Source organism: Sapajus apella, unplaced genomic scaffold (assembly GCF_009761245.1).
Source record: "Sapajus apella isolate SASKATOON/1434 unplaced genomic scaffold, GSC_monkey_1.0 scaffold6, whole genome shotgun sequence".
In the NCBI taxonomy this organism is placed as follows: domain Eukaryota; kingdom Metazoa; phylum Chordata; class Mammalia; order Primates; family Cebidae; genus Sapajus; species Sapajus apella.
In genome coordinates, this window is record NW_022436946.1 from 47986498 (window position 1) to 48004615 (window position 18118).

Consider the following 18118-nt stretch of genomic DNA (forward strand, 5'->3'; position numbering starts at 1 on the left):
TCTTCTTTTTTTGGGGGGTGGGTGATGAGAACATTTGAGATCTACATTCTGAGCAAATTTTGATTGATTCAGTTCACCATATAATAAGTCATTTTGTTACAGAATTAAGACTGTTTCCTTAAAAAGCTTTTCCTGGGGGGATCATCCATGTTGTAGAAAGCTACTATGGAGAGCCTTTAGAAACTGACCAGGGTGTCAATAGATTTTCTTCATCTAATTTAATGTACTGACTCTAATTAGAAAAGTTTTCAAATCTTTTATTGCAAGTAAGCTCAGCTTCAAGGGCTGACATTCATTAAGGATATGGACACTCTGCTATCCACCTGCATTTCACATTCCTTCATATGGAAGGATCACACGGGCTGCTGGATCAATGCTGCTATGGCCTGGTGTGGATGTGCACTGTTGGAGAGCACACAACAGAGGTAATGGAATTCGGTTATGGTTTTTAATTCTGCAAATTAATGGATGAGGCAATAAATTTAAAATGAGAGGAAAATGAACAGACAGGAAGCTAGAATAAAAATGTAGGCCCATACTCTGTATGATAATGAAAAGTGTGAAAATCAGAAAATAAACTTTTATTTTGCAATCTGTTGTCCTAACAAACTTTTAATACATAACTGTTTCAATCTGCTTCCAGATCAGCATCTCTTTGTAAACACATATTAAATTTGAGTACATAGAGACGGACAATTGCAATGCATCACTTAACTGCATCAATATTTTATGTAGTTGATCACATAAAAATCAGAAGCAGATTTAGCCTTCTCTGTGGACTGTAGGGACTAAGGGTTTGTTGACCACATTTCCACTTCATGAACAGAGTTATCCAACCACGACTTGTTTACAAACTAGAAATGTAGTCAAACACGCTGTCCCTGATGCTTCGTTTACTCTTCTAAGGCAACAGATTGATAGTTTTAGAGCTATTTCTACAAAACTAGATACATATATAATTAGGAAAATAGGATAAAATAATGTATAATATGGAAAGTAATAATATATAATTAGAAACTGATATTTTGGTGGATAAATCAGAAGAAATATAGTAATTTCTACAATATGTTTCAATATTCACTCATTTAAAACAGTGCATAGGTTTTATATTTATATGCACTTTACTATATTTGTAACACTACAATAAAGAAATTAGGTATTGGGCTCCAATTGTCAAAAGTGAGAATCATGGAAGTTAGTCTCAGCTATAAGGGGGTAGAATCTAGAAGTTACAAATATTTTTCACTTATTTCTCCTCATTTTATATGTATAATTAAAATGCATCAAGATATATATATATTATCCTCATTTTATAAATGAAGAAAAAGTACAGAACAATTTTATGGCATAGCAAAAAACACCACCAGACTAAAAGTTCCATTAACTGAACATGTATTTAAATGCAATATCTTTCGTAAGTCAGTTAATTCTCTTATGCTTTCGTTTTCTCACTTGTAAAATCTGAAGCAGGAATTTATTTTGAAATCTGTGAAGTCCCTGTAATTTACAAAAGTGACTATTTCTTGGGAGAAAAAGTATCACATTATAGCCACTGATAGAACATGGGTAGAACTGAGGCCTCTGGACTTTCACTGCAAACTTGATGATAAAACACAGCTAAAATAAAGAGCTAAGCTACAGAAGATATATAGCTCTTTGCTTTTAACCTCATGCAAAGTCATCAGAAACATACAAAACACATAATCTAACTTAAAAATAAATCTTCCTACAAAAGAAGTGATGTTTTGTTCACTTAGCAAAACTACTGAAAATACTAATTTAATCACTTTGTGCCTAAGGATAGCTTAAAAATGCAATACTATAATATTTTTTATAAACATTCTTTGGTTAAACTCAATCATGCACTTACTCAGTATTTGGACCCAAGCAGCTAAACATTTCTAGAGAAAATTAAACAACTGGGCTTTATGGGGCTGAATAATGAGTGTCTCCCCAATGTTCTTGTCTATTTAGAACCTATGAATGTGAATGAGATCTTATTTGGAAAAAGAATCTATGCTGATGTAATCAAGTTAAGAAGAGGGCATACTAAATTAGGTGAGCTGTAAACCCAATATAACTTGTGTCCTTATAATAAGAGGAAAATTTAGACACTGGCAAATATAGGAGGAATGCTGTGTGAAGGTGGAATAGGGATAGGGATAGGAATGATGCATCTACAAATCAGAGAACATCAGGGCTGCCAGAAACCACCAGAAGCTAAGAGAAGTTTAGACATTTTTTCTCTTAGAGCCCCCAGATGGAGCCAATTTGCCAACAACTTGATTTTGGACTTTTGGCCTCCAAAACTGTAAGGAAACAAATTCCTGTTGTATTGTGTATCATCTGGCCCAAGGCAAATGCATTGTCCTTTTGACACCTAGTCTTACATCATGAGACATGTATATTTGATCTTCCAAAAGATGACATGACCCTGCTTTCTCTTTTGAACTTCTGTTCTGGATTCTATACTCTCTCACATCCTCAAGCAGTCTAATCCTGTCATTTAGCATCTCTTTTAAGAAAATAAGGAAGTTTCCATTCCACGTCACTCTTCAGCTACAGCCCCACTTTACTCATCTTCAAAGTAAAAGTTCTTGAGTCCTCTGACCTTGTTTCTATATTCCTACCTCATTTTTTCACACATGACACTTGAGCATCTATCTCCTCTATTTCACCAACACTGTTCTTGCCAAGATCACCAGCCTCCTGTGTGTTGCTAAATCCTTTGTTCCTGTTTGTGTTTTTACCTTCTAGACTCATCAAGCGCATTTCACATCTGTAGACCAACTTCACTTTTTTGAAATGCTTTTATAATTACTATTGTCACATTTGTTGTATCACACCTTTCTGTTGTTCCTTTTCAATCTCCTTTGCAGGCTTTTTCTCTGTTTGCTGATGTCTAATTGTTGGAGTGATCCAGTTTTAGATCTTTTGTACTCCCAAGTGAACTAATTTAGAGTCATTGCTTTTAAATACCATCTATATGCTAAAGACCTATTTCCAGTTTTTACCTCTCTCACAAGCTCTAGCTTTTATACTCAGTTTCATTTGAAGTCTAATAGGACTATGTTCCAAGCAGAACTACAGCTATATACCAAACTTTTACTTTCGGTCTACCCTATATTAGTAAGCAGCTGCAACATCTACGCCATTGTCCATGTCAAAACTCTGAGTCACTCATGATTATTTTATTTGTCTCACTACTACACCCACAGACAATTCATCATCAAATCCTTCTAGCTATTCCTCCAAAATATATCAAAAATCTTCCTATCTTGCCGTGTTTATCATGATGACCTTGGCCCATGTCACTATTATCTCGACCTATGCCACTGCCATAACATATTAAATTGTATTCTTGTGTTTGCTCTTGCCCCCTGTGATTCATTCTCCATGTAGCGTCAAGTGATCTTCCATTATTACATCTTTCTGCCTAAAACCGTCTGATACTTGCCCCATTCAATGAATTTTTGTAACTGCTTAACTTTTTAAAATGATTCTACAAAGGCTACTCAACTCTCTAACTTCATTTCTTTTCTTTTTGCTTGTTTGTTTGTTTTGAGACGGAGTTTCACTCTTGTTGCCCAGGCTGGAATGCAGTGGTGAGATCTTGGCTCACTACAACCTCTGCCTCCTGGGTTCAAGCAATTATCTTGCCTCAGTAGGTGAGATTACAAGCATGGGCCACTTTGACTGATTAATTTTGTATTTTTACTAGAGATAGGGTTTCTTCATGTTGATCAGACTGGTCTTGAACTCCTGACCTCAGGTGGTCTGCCCGCCTCAGCCCCCCAGAGTGCTAGGATTACAGATGTGAGCCACCGCACCTGTCCTTTCTAACTTCATTTCTTACCAATCTCACCCTCTCTCACAATACTATAGATACACTGGGTCTTATTCCTTCTCTCTGAATATGTCACGCTTCTTCCAGCCTCACAATCTTTTGCGTTCATGTGTTCTCTATGCTAAATCTCCTGCTCCCTTTGTTGAGAGTGCTCTCATGATAGATCTCCATGTAGTTGAGTTATTCTAATCTTTCAGGTCTTAGTTCCATTGTTACTTTCTCCAGGATGGCTTCCCTGGCCATTCATCACCACTTGCTACACTTCATCATGTTACCTTGTTTCATTTCCTTCTTATCATGTATCACTACCTGCTTCACTGGAATATAAACCCTTACAAGGGGGTTATGATTTTCTTATTCAGCACTCTATTCCCAGGGCCTGGCAGAGAATAAGTTGGAAACAAATATTTGTTGATAAAGAATTATTATCCCATAAGTACTATGCAAAATATAACAAGTGTAGTCACAAACATGATGTTTACCCTATGTTTTTGTGTCCATTCATAATTTTTAGTTAAAATATTACAAAAATATTTCTGTGACTTAGGAAATTTAAACCTGTTTTTTTTTTTTATTGTATTTCAGAAATAGAACTTAATGGTTAAACAAAAGGAATAGTTATCACTGCAGATGACAAACTGCTGGAGGAAAACTTCTGTGTTGCTGGTCCTTAAACAATTCCCGAAGACAGCAATTCCACCCAATTGCACACAGAAGGGCCAAGGTTTTTAGTGCATCTTCTAGCAGTTCATTGACCCCTTTACTGTCACCAAAGCGAAATTACTGAGACATCCCTATAGCCTAATTATTTTTCTTCTTCCCCAAGATTACTCATGTGTGACTGTTTAAGGCTCTGATAGGTGATCCATATTCACCTTTCTCTCACAAAATCAAATGAGAGGAGAAAAGGTAAAAGAGATAACTCAAAGTATTAATTTTTTTTCTGAGTCTTTATGACCTTTTGAATATGAAAAAGAAAAATATTTTTACTGAATAACTGTTATATGCCAATAATCTATTAGATATTTTGCACATTTTATATAACTTGACCCTCCTAAAACAATCTCAAAAAAAAAAAAAAATGAAGAGTGAGTTGAAGCGTCTTCAGATCCTCAGGCTACTTGGTGGTTATTAAGCATTTTTTTTTCCTCCACACAGTCCCTGGTAATGACTCTGATAACAAAAAATAACATTTTAAAAATTAAATCTATTGACTTAGACAGGTGCTCTTCTGGCTGCGTATATACATATTTTGACTATATGTTTGGTGTTCAAATCAATACCATCAAGAAATATTCAAAATAGTGTTCCCCTCTTTTCTATAAAAATTGTTTTGTTCCAGAAGGACAACTCTGAAACAGTTTAAGAGTAAGCTAATTTTCAGGGCTTTACCTCAGAATATTGTTGAAATGTCTCATTTATATGTCAGTTTTCTTATGCTGCTTCAAACAGACAACAAATAATTGTTGATTTTTGTTTCCTAGCTGAAATATTTTTAAACAGAAAATAATCCTAATTTCCAAGTCCACTGACCCTATGTAAACTCTTCAAGTTCAAAACTGATTTTAAGTTTGGCAGTTTCCATTGCCTGCAATATAAAGGTGAGGGAAATCTAAGATTAGACCATCGAGTGTGGGAAAAGAAGACATAATTGATAAAACCAGGAGACATGTGTTTCAGCTCACTTACACTGCAAAATAAGGACTATCCACCTTAGCTAGAGAGATCTTTAAAGACTGCAGAATACTAATGAAAACAAAAATTATGACTGTAGTGAAAGTTTTCTTGAATGCGTATTAATCTATATAAATACATCTTTTATACTCATTGCAGAATTCAAACACGATTGGAAGATAGAACAAAATAATGAAAATCAGAAACTTTCCAAAAATGTTAAAAATAAGATTTAGGGAAGAATGCATATTTTTTTCCAATAAAAAACAAGAATATTTCATAATATGGATGCTTATACATAATACTTTCTGTATCTACTTCTTAAACTCCTCTATCTCCTTAACAGTACACAGACATACAGTGGTTTTTCTTTTTGTCAAAGAAAGTGCTACAATTTCTAAAGCTGCCCATTGAGTGTTTCTGAGCCATAGCCAAGAGCTATTTCAAAATGAGGACAGATTTCTTTTCTCCCCGGGGACAGACAGCATGATGCTTCTTCAGCCTTGCATTCTAAGCCTTTTCTCCCTCAGATCTTGTCCAATGCCAGGCATAAAAAGACATTTCTACTATTAAAATGCTGACAGCAATCAAGGTGGGATTAGGTTCATTTTTTATTCATTTCATGTTACATTAAATCATCTGTAGTTCTATAATGATGAATTTAGCCATTCACTTAAAGAGAAACAAAAGAGGTTTCAACCATTCCATCAGAAAGGAAACAACCACCAAATTGTTCTCAGATATGGGTCAAGAACAGGTCATTTTGAATGTGGTTGAACATAATTATGACATACATTAATAATTCCTAGCATTGTCTCCATTCTCATTAAAGAGTGTGCAAAAAGAGTCTTTTAGATACCAAAGGTTACAACCATCTCCTCTTCCTGACCCATCACTGTGTTTTGTCAAGCCTGGCTCTCCCATCCATTTTATTTACATCTGCTAAAGTAAAACAACAGTGTTTTGTTATTGTTGCAGAGTTTCCCAATATAGTGCTTTTTCATAATTTCACAGAGGTTTAAAAACTTGCAGATGAATTCTCACAACATCCCTTCAGACTTCCCACGTGGATTCAAACACAATATACAATTATGTCATTTATATCAGGAGAGAGAAACCAAGAAAGGTTAATGTTCCAATGCTTTTAACAGAGTTCTTTCTGAATCATACCACTTTATTTCTCTATGAGAAAAGAAAACACAGTTATATATAGTGATAAAAGAGCTGAACCAAATAAGCCTGGATCATATTAGTGATGTTGAGTCAAGATTTGACTGTCAGATTCTCTCTACCTGGCTACACTGAACATCCATGAAGCTAACAACATTCCTCTCCATTATTTGGATTTTCCACCTATTTAACCTCAAGGTTGGCAGGCTGCAGGAGGAGCAGAAGGGAGAGTAATACATTTTAAGTGAGAATCATTTCGCTTATAAAAACAACAGTCTTAATTGATAAATTTCAAGTATTTTCAATGCCAATTCCATTTTGAAAAGAAAATAAGAAAAAATATATTTTAATAATTCATCTCAATTACTATGTTAATGTTTTGTTAGGGGTGTGTGTGTGTGTGTGTGTGTGTGTGTGTGTGTGATTTTTAAAATAGTATTCATGTTGCCATTGCAGAATTCTCTTGTTAGGACCAAGATTCTAGTATACTGTTAGAACAGGTTTAAGTTAGCAAGAAACATACACATTAATACTTCTACAGCACTACTCCTGCTCCCTGCCCGTCAACAGCTATTCTAGGGCTCAGGGAAAGATTGCATATCACTGAAGAGAAAGCCAAGCAAAACATGTAGAGTTGAGTAGAAGCTGGGGACTGACACAAAAGGCAGTTTCAAATGAGATAATAAGCTATGCAATATAAAGGAACACAGATCTAAGATGAGAGAGGAATGCATCTGAGAAGGAGGTCAGCCAGAACTCAAGGTCCAGAAGCTGAAGATTAAAACCTAAGCAGCAGAGATGGGAGACTTAGACATTTAAATAGACAGCATGTGGAGCCAAACTTAGGCACCAAGAGACTTGGAGTCAAAAGCAGGAATTCAGATAAAGATGATACCATGCTTAGTGGAAAAAGGAAATAAGTTACCAAATCATGAAAAGACATGGAGAAATCTTAAATGCATATTACTAAGTGAAAAAAAGCCATTAGATCTGAAAGGCTATCGACTGCAAGATTTCAACTATATGACATTCTGGAAAAAGCAAAACTAGGGAGACAGTAAAGAGATTAGTGATTGTCAGGGGTTAGGAGGCAGAGAGGGATGAAAAGAAGGAGCACAGAAGATTCTTATGGCAGTGAAACTACTCTGTGTGATACTATAATAGTGGATACATGTCTTCATACATTTGTCAAAACCCATCCAACATACAAAATCAAGCATTGACCCTAATGGAACCTATGGACTTTAAGTGATAATGTTTCAGTGTAGGCTCAACAATTGTAACAAATGTACCATTCTGATGCAAGAAATTGATAGCAGGGGAGGTGAAGCTATGTGTATGTGGTTGGGTACAGGAAGTATATGGGAACTCTCTCTACCTTCCTCTCAATTTTGCTGTTAACCTAAAACTGCTCTGAAATGAAGTCTGTTAAAAAAATGGTATCACAAAAGTTAGAGTGGAATTACCAGCAAGACTACTTTAGTAATGGCCCAGAACATCAATCAAAAAGGAGCCAAAGCTGGCCTTGTTGTCCAGGGCCAGGCCCAAATTTAAAAATAATGAGACAAGATTGAACCTAGAGTTGTGTGACATTATGAGCTGAATTGTGTCTTCCTACTCCCCAATTTATATGTTGAAGCCCTGACCCCCAGTGCTATGGTATTTGGAGATGGGGCCCTCAGGAAATAATTAGGTTTAGATGAGCTCATGAGGCTGAGGCCCTCATAATGGAATTAATGTCCTTATGAGAAGAGACACCAGAGGGCTTGCTCAATCTCTTTCTCTGCCATGTGAGGAAACCTTGAGAAGGTAGCCATCTGCAAGCCAGGAGGAGAGCCCTCACCAGAACCTACCCCACTTGCAACCCTGATCTCAGACTTTCAGTGTCAAGAACTGTGAAAATAAATGTCTTTTGTTTAAGACACCCGGTCTATGATATTTTGTTATGGCAGTCCAATTAAACTAACATAGGTGATAGCTGCCAGGTCTGGCTTCTTCTGAACCAAGGACTCTAATATTCAACCTAAAATTAGATGTGGTAGATGTTGACTGTACCCATCAATCCTTGCAAACTTCCTTCACTCTGCAGTCAGATACATTGAAATCTTTCACTAGGTACAGAAGAAATTGCTGAAGCCAAGAGAAAATAGTTAAATATCTAAAATCCAAATTGCCTTGTGAATGAGCACCATGTTACTTTGGATGAATATTTATTTTTTAGTATAAAAAATGTAAAAATTTACAAATATGAAGATCACTAAGGTGGTAGATATACTCACAAGTCCCCTCAGCCATTCTGTGTTAGGTAAAAATGCAAAGGAAAACAGACAAAATATGGATAAAAAAGATGTTTTATTTGTTTTAAAACTCTATCATTAAAGCTGCTTCAAAGAAGGGTTGCCCTCTGATTTTCCTATTCTTGATTTTTCTGAGAAATTCCACATTCATTATAGCCATTCCCCACTTATTCTGACTTTTATTTCCAGGGTAACACATCCTCATCATTTTGATCTATGCTGAAAAGTTGCCCTAGCGTTATGTTTTCATTTTGATCTTTACTCAAAGGGCAATGATCAGAATCTGGTGACATGCCCCAGGTAATGGCAACTGAGGCTTTCTGAAAGGTCCTAATAAAGGTTGCTTGTGTCCTTCCTGACTCTGTGGTCAGGGACTGGGGAGAAGGATTTGAGGTAAAGATCCTGCCTCTATAAAGCAACAAAGTAATGCAAGCACTACATGTGCTTTTGCTAGTCTCAGGAAAAAAAAAAAAAAAAAAAAAAAAAACTCCGAAATTATTTTTTGACATTATGCCTAAGATGAGAACAGCAATAATAGAAACCAAAAATGAACTCAATTTTAGTTAAAGGAGAATCTCAACATTTTCAAGGGCATTAGAAGAAGGATATCTGAGAACCTCAAATAAGGAAGGAAGGGTAGAAGAAGGACCATTCACGGCAAAGGCAGAAGTTAGGTATCATATTGACTAAGTAGCCTACTATGTGGACATTGTATCATTAAAATGCTACCCATGGGGGTTTGCCTGCCATCACTCTTTCCAGCTTTGCATCTGCTTGTGAGCAGGGAACATTAAATTTAGCATTCAGAGGCACTCTGCTCTTCTAAGAGGTCTTCTCCTAGAGGTGACTATTATTACAATTGATTAAAATACCAATTTTGACAACTTGTATAGCACAATGTATTGAGGGTTTAGTAAGTGTTGGACACATTCTCTCACTTAATACTTAGAGCAATCTTGCATGTTCTTCACATATACCCCAAAACCTAAAATGCAATAAAATAAATAAATGGGGAAAAAAAAGAAAAAAAAATACTTAGAGCAAACTTCTAAAGTGTCCTTTCTCTCTTTTTTTCTATGCAGGATACAGAGAATCAGATATGGTAACTAACTTGACTAAGGTCATGAAACCAGCAAGGACGAGAGACAAAATTTTAAGCCATGCTTCTGGAACTATGGTCTGTTTAGCCAGATGAATATGGGGGTATGTTACAGTTATAACTAACAAGAAAGTTGATGTGCTATTTTATGTTATAATGAGTATGTATGGCTATTTAATATAATACAATGTCAAGTGTATATAAATATAGATCAACATAGAACTTCAACAAATTTTCGGGTGTCTTATTCTGCCACTGTGGGAAATGCCCAGGTCCTCCTTCAGTTTCCTTCTCCTATATATTATTAGATGCTGGGTTGAAAAGTCAGAGGTGTGCTCTTTTCATGTAACCTCTATACAGTCAGTATTACAATTTTTATAAATAAGAGTGCTGAGGAAAACTGGAAGAAAGCATGCCCAATAAAAATGCAAAAGCTTAGATGCAGAAGAGAAAATCTAGAAATATTTGTGTTTTGATTCACATATGTTCCGACTTCTCATTTTACTCCTGTCTCATTGGGCACTAAACAAGACTCCTCATATGCCAGCCTGATATGGATTGAGTTGTCATTGTTCTTAGTTTTGGAGGCATTCTAAGATTCTCTCCTAAATCATTTTCCTTGTCCACTTTCAGGCCTGGGAACCACATTTTTCCCTGGCTCTGGTTCATTTCAGCTCCATAACCATCCTGACCTTTGGAAATACCTTTCTATATGACTCCAAATATCCCTCTTGCAAGTCTTTTCACACCATTTGAGAGCCAAGGACCTGTGCTTGTACATTCCTCCCCCAGGGTATTTCCTTCTTGCAGCAAAATCCTCCTCTGGCACATGACTCATCCCTTTCCGCCTTCTTTATTCCTTTGAAATGTAACTACTGCCCTCACTACTATTTTAAGATGGGCTCACCTTCCAGTCTAGGTGAACAGAGGAAGCTGGTCCCTTGAGCACCCAAAAGGCCTCAATATCTGCTGATATCATCCACGCAGAGCCACCATTCATCACAGTCCCAACCAGGCTCAGGCTACCACTACCAATCAGCAGTGTTTTGCCTAAGGTGGAAAATCTTAGCGACCACAGTTTTGAAATCTGAGAGTTTTACCCTAGGTTTCTATAATCCAAAATCAAGTAGAAGTCAATTATATATAACAGATATAAGAGTTGAAAAACAGAGACAATATATTTGAACACATGTCTCTAGAGGCACAGTTTCCTTTACCTCTTTTTCTCTTCTCTCCCATTAAAATGTCCACTCACTAAAACGGATCTTAAAGCAATTTAAGGGAACTGATGAATGAACAGAAAGACTAAACTTTGTTTTAAAACATAATAACTTATTGGCTCCAGTGAATCTCCCTTCGGTGCGATGGGTGGGAGAGCTCCCAGTGCACGCAGGCTGCTACTACTCTGTTCCCTTCACCACCTGACAAACTGATAGAGCTGGCAGTCAAAATCATGGAGTCATACAACCCAATGCCATCCACCTACTGTCCTTTTACCTTTGAAGACAGCTTTGTTTCCCTCAGTAAAACAGTGGAAACAGTCTTTCAGTGGCAAAGCATATATTTCAAAACCTGCTGTGGAAAGTATCCAAATATGAGGTTTCCTCTCCTGCTTTTTCCTATTTTTGCTTTGCAGCATCCATAAAAAAAACTGGAAATAAATAATTCTTCGTTGTCCCTATCCCCTTATAAAAGAATGTACAAATCATCTTGTCTGTCCTTCCATCAAAAAATTGCAATGTTTGAAAGGCTAAGATATGTCCTAACAGCAAATCACACTGCCACGTGTGTACTTATGCAACAATCTTGCATGTTCTTCACATGTACCCCAAAGCCTAAAATTCAATAAAATAAATAAATGGGGGGAAAAAAAAACTTGAGGAAAAAAAAAAAAGAAAGAAAGATACGTCCTAAATTCACCCCATTCTGTCTCTAATCACAAAAGCATAATTCCTTTTCTTTTCTTTTTTTTTTAAACAGAATCTGACTTTGGTATAGAAGTTATTTGTTTTGATACAAATCTCATTCTGCAAGAAAACATGAATAGTCAATATTTCCTCATGTATCATGCTGTTTATCTACAATAACCAATTTATTCAAAGAGATTTATTACCTTACTACAACTCACTGCCTAGCAATGACAAAGCTGATAAGATATTTACTATATTTATGAAACTGAAATCATTTTGGTTAGGTAAAAGGGAGGTGTATATATAAAGATGTGCAATGAGTATGTTTTTACGTAACTAGAGGTAGAATTGCAGGGTGATAAAACTGACATAACTGCCTTAAGGAACCAAGTACTGGCCAACATGCCTGAGGTTCTCCTGGGCTCCTGTTAAGAAGCACTCCTTTTAAACAGAATCTGTATGTATAAAATTATAACTTCTTCATATCTTTGACAAGTATATGTCAGTGTTAAGTTTTCATTAAATGCAAATTTGATCTTTTATAAAATCATGCTTAAAGCTAATATCACAGCATATCAATTAGACTTCTGTATGCTTTTAAGAAGATGAATAATTACATTCATTTAGAAGGTACCTTGCAGTATGCATAAAACAGAGATCTCATAAAATTTAGCTAATTATAGCACAAGTCAATTCCACTCCCAAAATGTAAATAAAGCCACACTACTATTTGTTTACTTACTTGCTCCCTTTTCTTCAGAAGATTCTGGTCCGTGAAATCAATACTGATTTTTCCTTCAGTGTTGCTTTAGTTCCCAGGCATAAGAAATGAGCTATTTTGGAAAAAGAAGGATTATAGAGCCCTTCAACTATATAGTCAAACCTTAGACATTTTAATAATAGTAACACAATCTTACACATATCTTTTAAGCATTTCAGTTACTCAAAGAACATAACGTTATTTTAATCTGACTTTAATCCTCTTCTCCACTCTGCCAGGTATGTAGAACAGGTATTTCCACTGAACAGAGGAAAGAGAAACAGAAAGCTCAGAGAAGTTAAATGACTTTTTCAAAGTCACTTATCTTTTGAGGGGAAGATACAATATCAGAACCTGTGTTTTTAGATTCCACAAGAAGTGTTCTTTTTGTCAATAATGTCATGAAAATATCACAGTTCTCTGCTTTATGAAATATGTTTCTCAAAATACTTTAAAATTTTCTTGATGAATCAAAAAGGTTTTTTGAATTCACAAATTGAACTATGCAGCAATATATTGCTATTTTTTGCATTTTAGAATATGAAATATTGCTTTTCCCAACACTGTATAATTTCAGAATAAAGCACCGTTCTAATTGGTGAGCTTTATTCTTAAATTGGCACTCAGAATCCCTAGAGGGTTATAGAGATATGCAGAACTTAACTTATCCTTACACTAAATGTCGTCAGACTATCTTAGTGTTCTAATGGATGTCTCTCTCTCTCTTCCCCATTGTTGTCTACAGATACTTCCACCATTGTTCAGGAGTCAGCAAGTTATCCCATCACCATTTTTAATTCCCAAAGGTATTTTTAGCATCATTTTTTTTCTGCTGTTACAATTTTACTTTGTTTCAATCATCTTTAGCTTTTACAAAGATTTAGGTTATTTTATTTAATACCCAGCAAGAGTATTCCTTTCTTCAGGTTGATGAACTAAATAATTACACCACATTTTCTATTATCTTTTAATCTTTTTTCCTGTGGTTCATTTCAGCAATATTTTTAACTGTTCACACTTAGATTATATATATATATATATATATATATATATATATATATATTTATTTTAAAATTTGGATTTGTGGTTGATCACAGCTATGATCACAAATAAGAAGGGATATTGATGTTCTAAAGAAAACAAATATTTTGAATATATAGTACTCAAGTTGTCATTAAACTCATAAAATGAAAGAAAATTTGACTCTCGGTGTAGTAGATGAAGTAACTTAAAGGAAATTGTGGATCTCTTTGATTCCTGATATGGAGAATGGAGAACATCTATAGCAGAATAATGGGATCACAGAATGTTAAAAGTTGGCACACAAAGCCTTAGTGACCATCTGAAATTGACCCTCAAATTCTCAGCCTCTTTTTTTTCTCAATCCACATATAAGATGATACTTATAAGCATGAAATACTCCGTAAGTTTATTCCTGGCACACAAGCTAAAAGTCTACCCTTTTCTCTCCCACTCAAAATTAACATATAGGAATAAAAATGACTGTGCATGATATTATGCTAGATATAACAACCCTAAAATAGAATGCAACTCCTTGGTAAATTTGGCACTATCCACCATTAGAAACAAATCAATAGCAAAACACATCATATAAAATTCAATATAGCAAAGTGTCAGAGAGTCAAAATTTCTGTGCAGCACCTGGGTTCCAGAGAGGCAGAACAAATTAAGGTCACACAGTAGGTGGTGATAGTACCAAGGTTGGGGTCTACACATGTAGTTCCCCTGATATTTGGAGTATATTATTATGATCACAATTAAAATGCAAGACCATGACATATTAAAACACTGGAGAAAGGCAATAAAATGACTTTTAAATTGCATATTATCTGGGCAGAATGCTACTCCTCTTGATAGTATAGCTTAAACAAACTATTAAAAAGTATTAATAGTGATAAATTGACAGCCAAGGAGAAATTACTGGCACATAAAATTACCCAGAAGTAAAAGAGAATCCAGAAAAGACAAAGTGGAGCTAGTTAGCACACTTGCTATTACAAACATCCTTTTTCTATGCCATATTGGTAAAAATAAGTTCCAAGGAACTAGCACTACAAAATCAATAAATATGTATGTGATACAATATATAATTTTGATACTGAACAAAGCAGTTTCCAGCAAACTTGTATCTACATGCCCAAAGTAGTATGTGGAAAAGTAAAACTGTCTTCATGCAATTATTTTGTGTATCTTGCTGACTTCATTTTTTAACTACATTGGCTGATAGGGTGAAATCAGGTGGAGCCCTTGCCCTTTAGGCACTTACAATCTAAAGTAGACAACATCTTTGTTGGTGCTGATAGTAACTTATGATCTGAAGAGTATACCTCAATAGTAGATTACTATGAATTTTATCATAAAATTATATAAAATTAATCAAAAGAGAAAATGTGCAAAAGTACTACAGTTCAAAATGTTAGGTTTTGTAATTTAATCACAGAAGTAGATTTCTTTTTTTTTTTTTTTTTATGACCAGACAACTTTTATGTGATTAAAATAGAGTGAACATTCACAGGCTTTTTCATGTGCCTTACATTCATACAATGTCTCTCCTATGTAACTACAGAAGTAGATTTTTATCATTATTTAGTAATCAGCATGCTAAAGTCTTTTTTAAACATATGTATATATGTTCAAAAACACTACTCATGTTTCAATATAATGTCTTACTTTACCTTAAAAGTGATTTTTATTTATTTTTATTTTTATTTATTTATTTCTTTTGAGACAGAGTCTTGCTCTGTCACGCAAGCTGGAGTGCAGTAGCACAATCTTGGCTCACTGCAACCTTCGCCTTCCAGGTTCAAGCAATTCTCTCCCTCAGCCTCCTGAGTAGTTGAGATTATAGGCACCTGTCACCGCGCCCGGCTAATTTTTGTATTTTTGGTAGAGATGAAGTTTCACCATCTTGGCCAAGCTGGTCTTGAACTTCTGACCTCATGATCCACCCACCTCAGCCTGCCAAAGTGTTGGGATTACAGGCGTGAGCCACCGCGCTTGGCCACAAGTGATTTTTAATTCCACTAATGTAATCACAGATAAACTACTTGTCAGATACATGAAATATCCTATCTATTTCACACATAGTTCACTTATCTGCAGAGATAAAATTGGATTCCACATATTTTTGGGGGGCGAAAAAAATCTCGTCCTATTCACTTTATCCTGAACCACTTCCTCTATGCTCTGACAATACCTATTACAATCTAATGGGTGATGATGCAGAATATATGTACCAGAATTTTGCATATATACATAATCATTGTTTTAAAAGATGTACTTGAAACCATTCTGTCATAAAAGCAGTGCTTACTATCTGTACTTTTGGTGTAGAACAGATAAATTGTCTAATCAAGTCCAGCCCCTACTCTTTTAAAGGGCCACAAACAAATAGACCACTGTACAATGACAAGGACAGATCAGTGAAACTGACTATTGTTAATAAGGAGCTGTGGTTTGTCTTAAGCAAAGATCTTGGGAAAAAATTAAAATAAAAACCCTAACCAAATAGAGGGACAGAGTCACAGACTGTAATGGTTGTTTGAATTGAAGCTTTACCTGAATTATTTGACTATTAAACAATAAAATAATCTTTTTCTTAAATAATAAAACAATTTAGATATGACATTGAAAATTTTCTCCAAAACTGAAAGCCAAATCTCGAAAAAAGATAAACATGAATGGTTAAACAATTTTTTAAAGTCTGGTAAACAGATTCATTTTTAGCAAGACTTTTTTTCTTTTAATGCACATTAGGGAATTCAGAATGTGCTTAGTATAAATAGATTTAAATGTAGAAGGATTTCAAGTCCCAAATGTGCGGCTAAAAAAAATAATGCTTCACAGACTACATATGTCAAGTACTTTGAACTTAAAGACAACCGTCAACAAACAACCATTAGTAATCGCCTAGGAAAAAAAAGAAAAATATATAGGCTGTTCAATCTCCTAAAGACATGATTCTATGTTAGAAAGATTTGTGGCTAATTGAGGATGTTAAATAAGTAATAAGAAGACTATGATTCTCTATTATATAATTTTATTCTGAAGTTCTGCTTATAAAATGTACAAATGTAAATTTTGTTCTAAAGCTATTACTACATATTAACTTGTTTAATAAGATTATGAAAAGGAAATTTAAAAATATAAAGGAAAGTTTCTCATAGAAACTTATGAGAAATATAGTTAAATTTACATGGAATAATTTGAAGAATATTGACATGACATGTTAGAAAATAAATAAGCCTGTATCCTAAATACCTGTTTCAGATTTCAAACTTAATGTAAAATCTCAATATATTAATAACACTTGAGGAAAAGCAAATCTGAATATAGAATGTTGTTTAGGTATAAATTTTGCAATTATTTTCAAATATATACAAAATAACTAAATTATCAACTAACCTCATATCCATAATTTATGTCAGTTATATTTTTAATTATAGGATCAATTTCCTATATATTATACTCAGCGTCTTAAATTGCTTGTTAATGTGTGCTTCTAAAACATTTAGGAAACTTTAATTTCAGAGTAAACATTACTCAGCTCCAGGTTTATTAATGTGTACCTTTAATAGAAGTCCATTTCTAAGCAATAAAGGACTAACCTCTCCCCTACCCAGTCATCTAAATCTAAAATAATTTACAATCTAGAAAGCAGTATTGACATGGTTTTAGTTTCAAAATTGTAAACTCCAGAGAGTATTTTTGTCTGTTTTGTTCACTACCACATCTCTGGAATCTAGAATAGTGTTGGACACTGATGAGTACTGAAAGTCTTTCTTGAGCATTAAATGAATATGTTGTATTTCCAGTTTTACTCATGGAGAAAGTCTGTTATTCTTCTCTCTGGCAGGGCAAGTCTTTATTGCAGGAGAGAGGCTCTGCAATTGATCTCTTCATTTGGCTCAGACTTGTCTCAGTCTCTTAAAGTATTTCCTCAAATAATTGCATGCTATTACTTTCGGAAATACAATTTTGTTATATGATGCAGCTTTTAATCATATGGAATTGCAGGATCTTTTAGAATGTATAGAGGTGCTTGAGCATAGTTAAGAAAAAGAGTTCCTTGATAAGATTCCTCCTCTAGGAAGGTAACTAGCTAAGTGCAAATGTTCCAATTTATTCAGTGTAACCAAGAAAGTGATGTGAGCTGGAAATTTTTACGTGGTCCAAGGGTTAGCATTTCTAAAAGATATATTACTAAATCAGTTTTTAGAAAACTCTTTATACTCAGTTTACTCTGAGAACATTTCTCAAACATTAGTAGAGATGTTTCAAAAGATAAAATAAGGAAAATCACAAGGATTAGAAAAAGTTGCCTTTTAGTTGAGCATACTC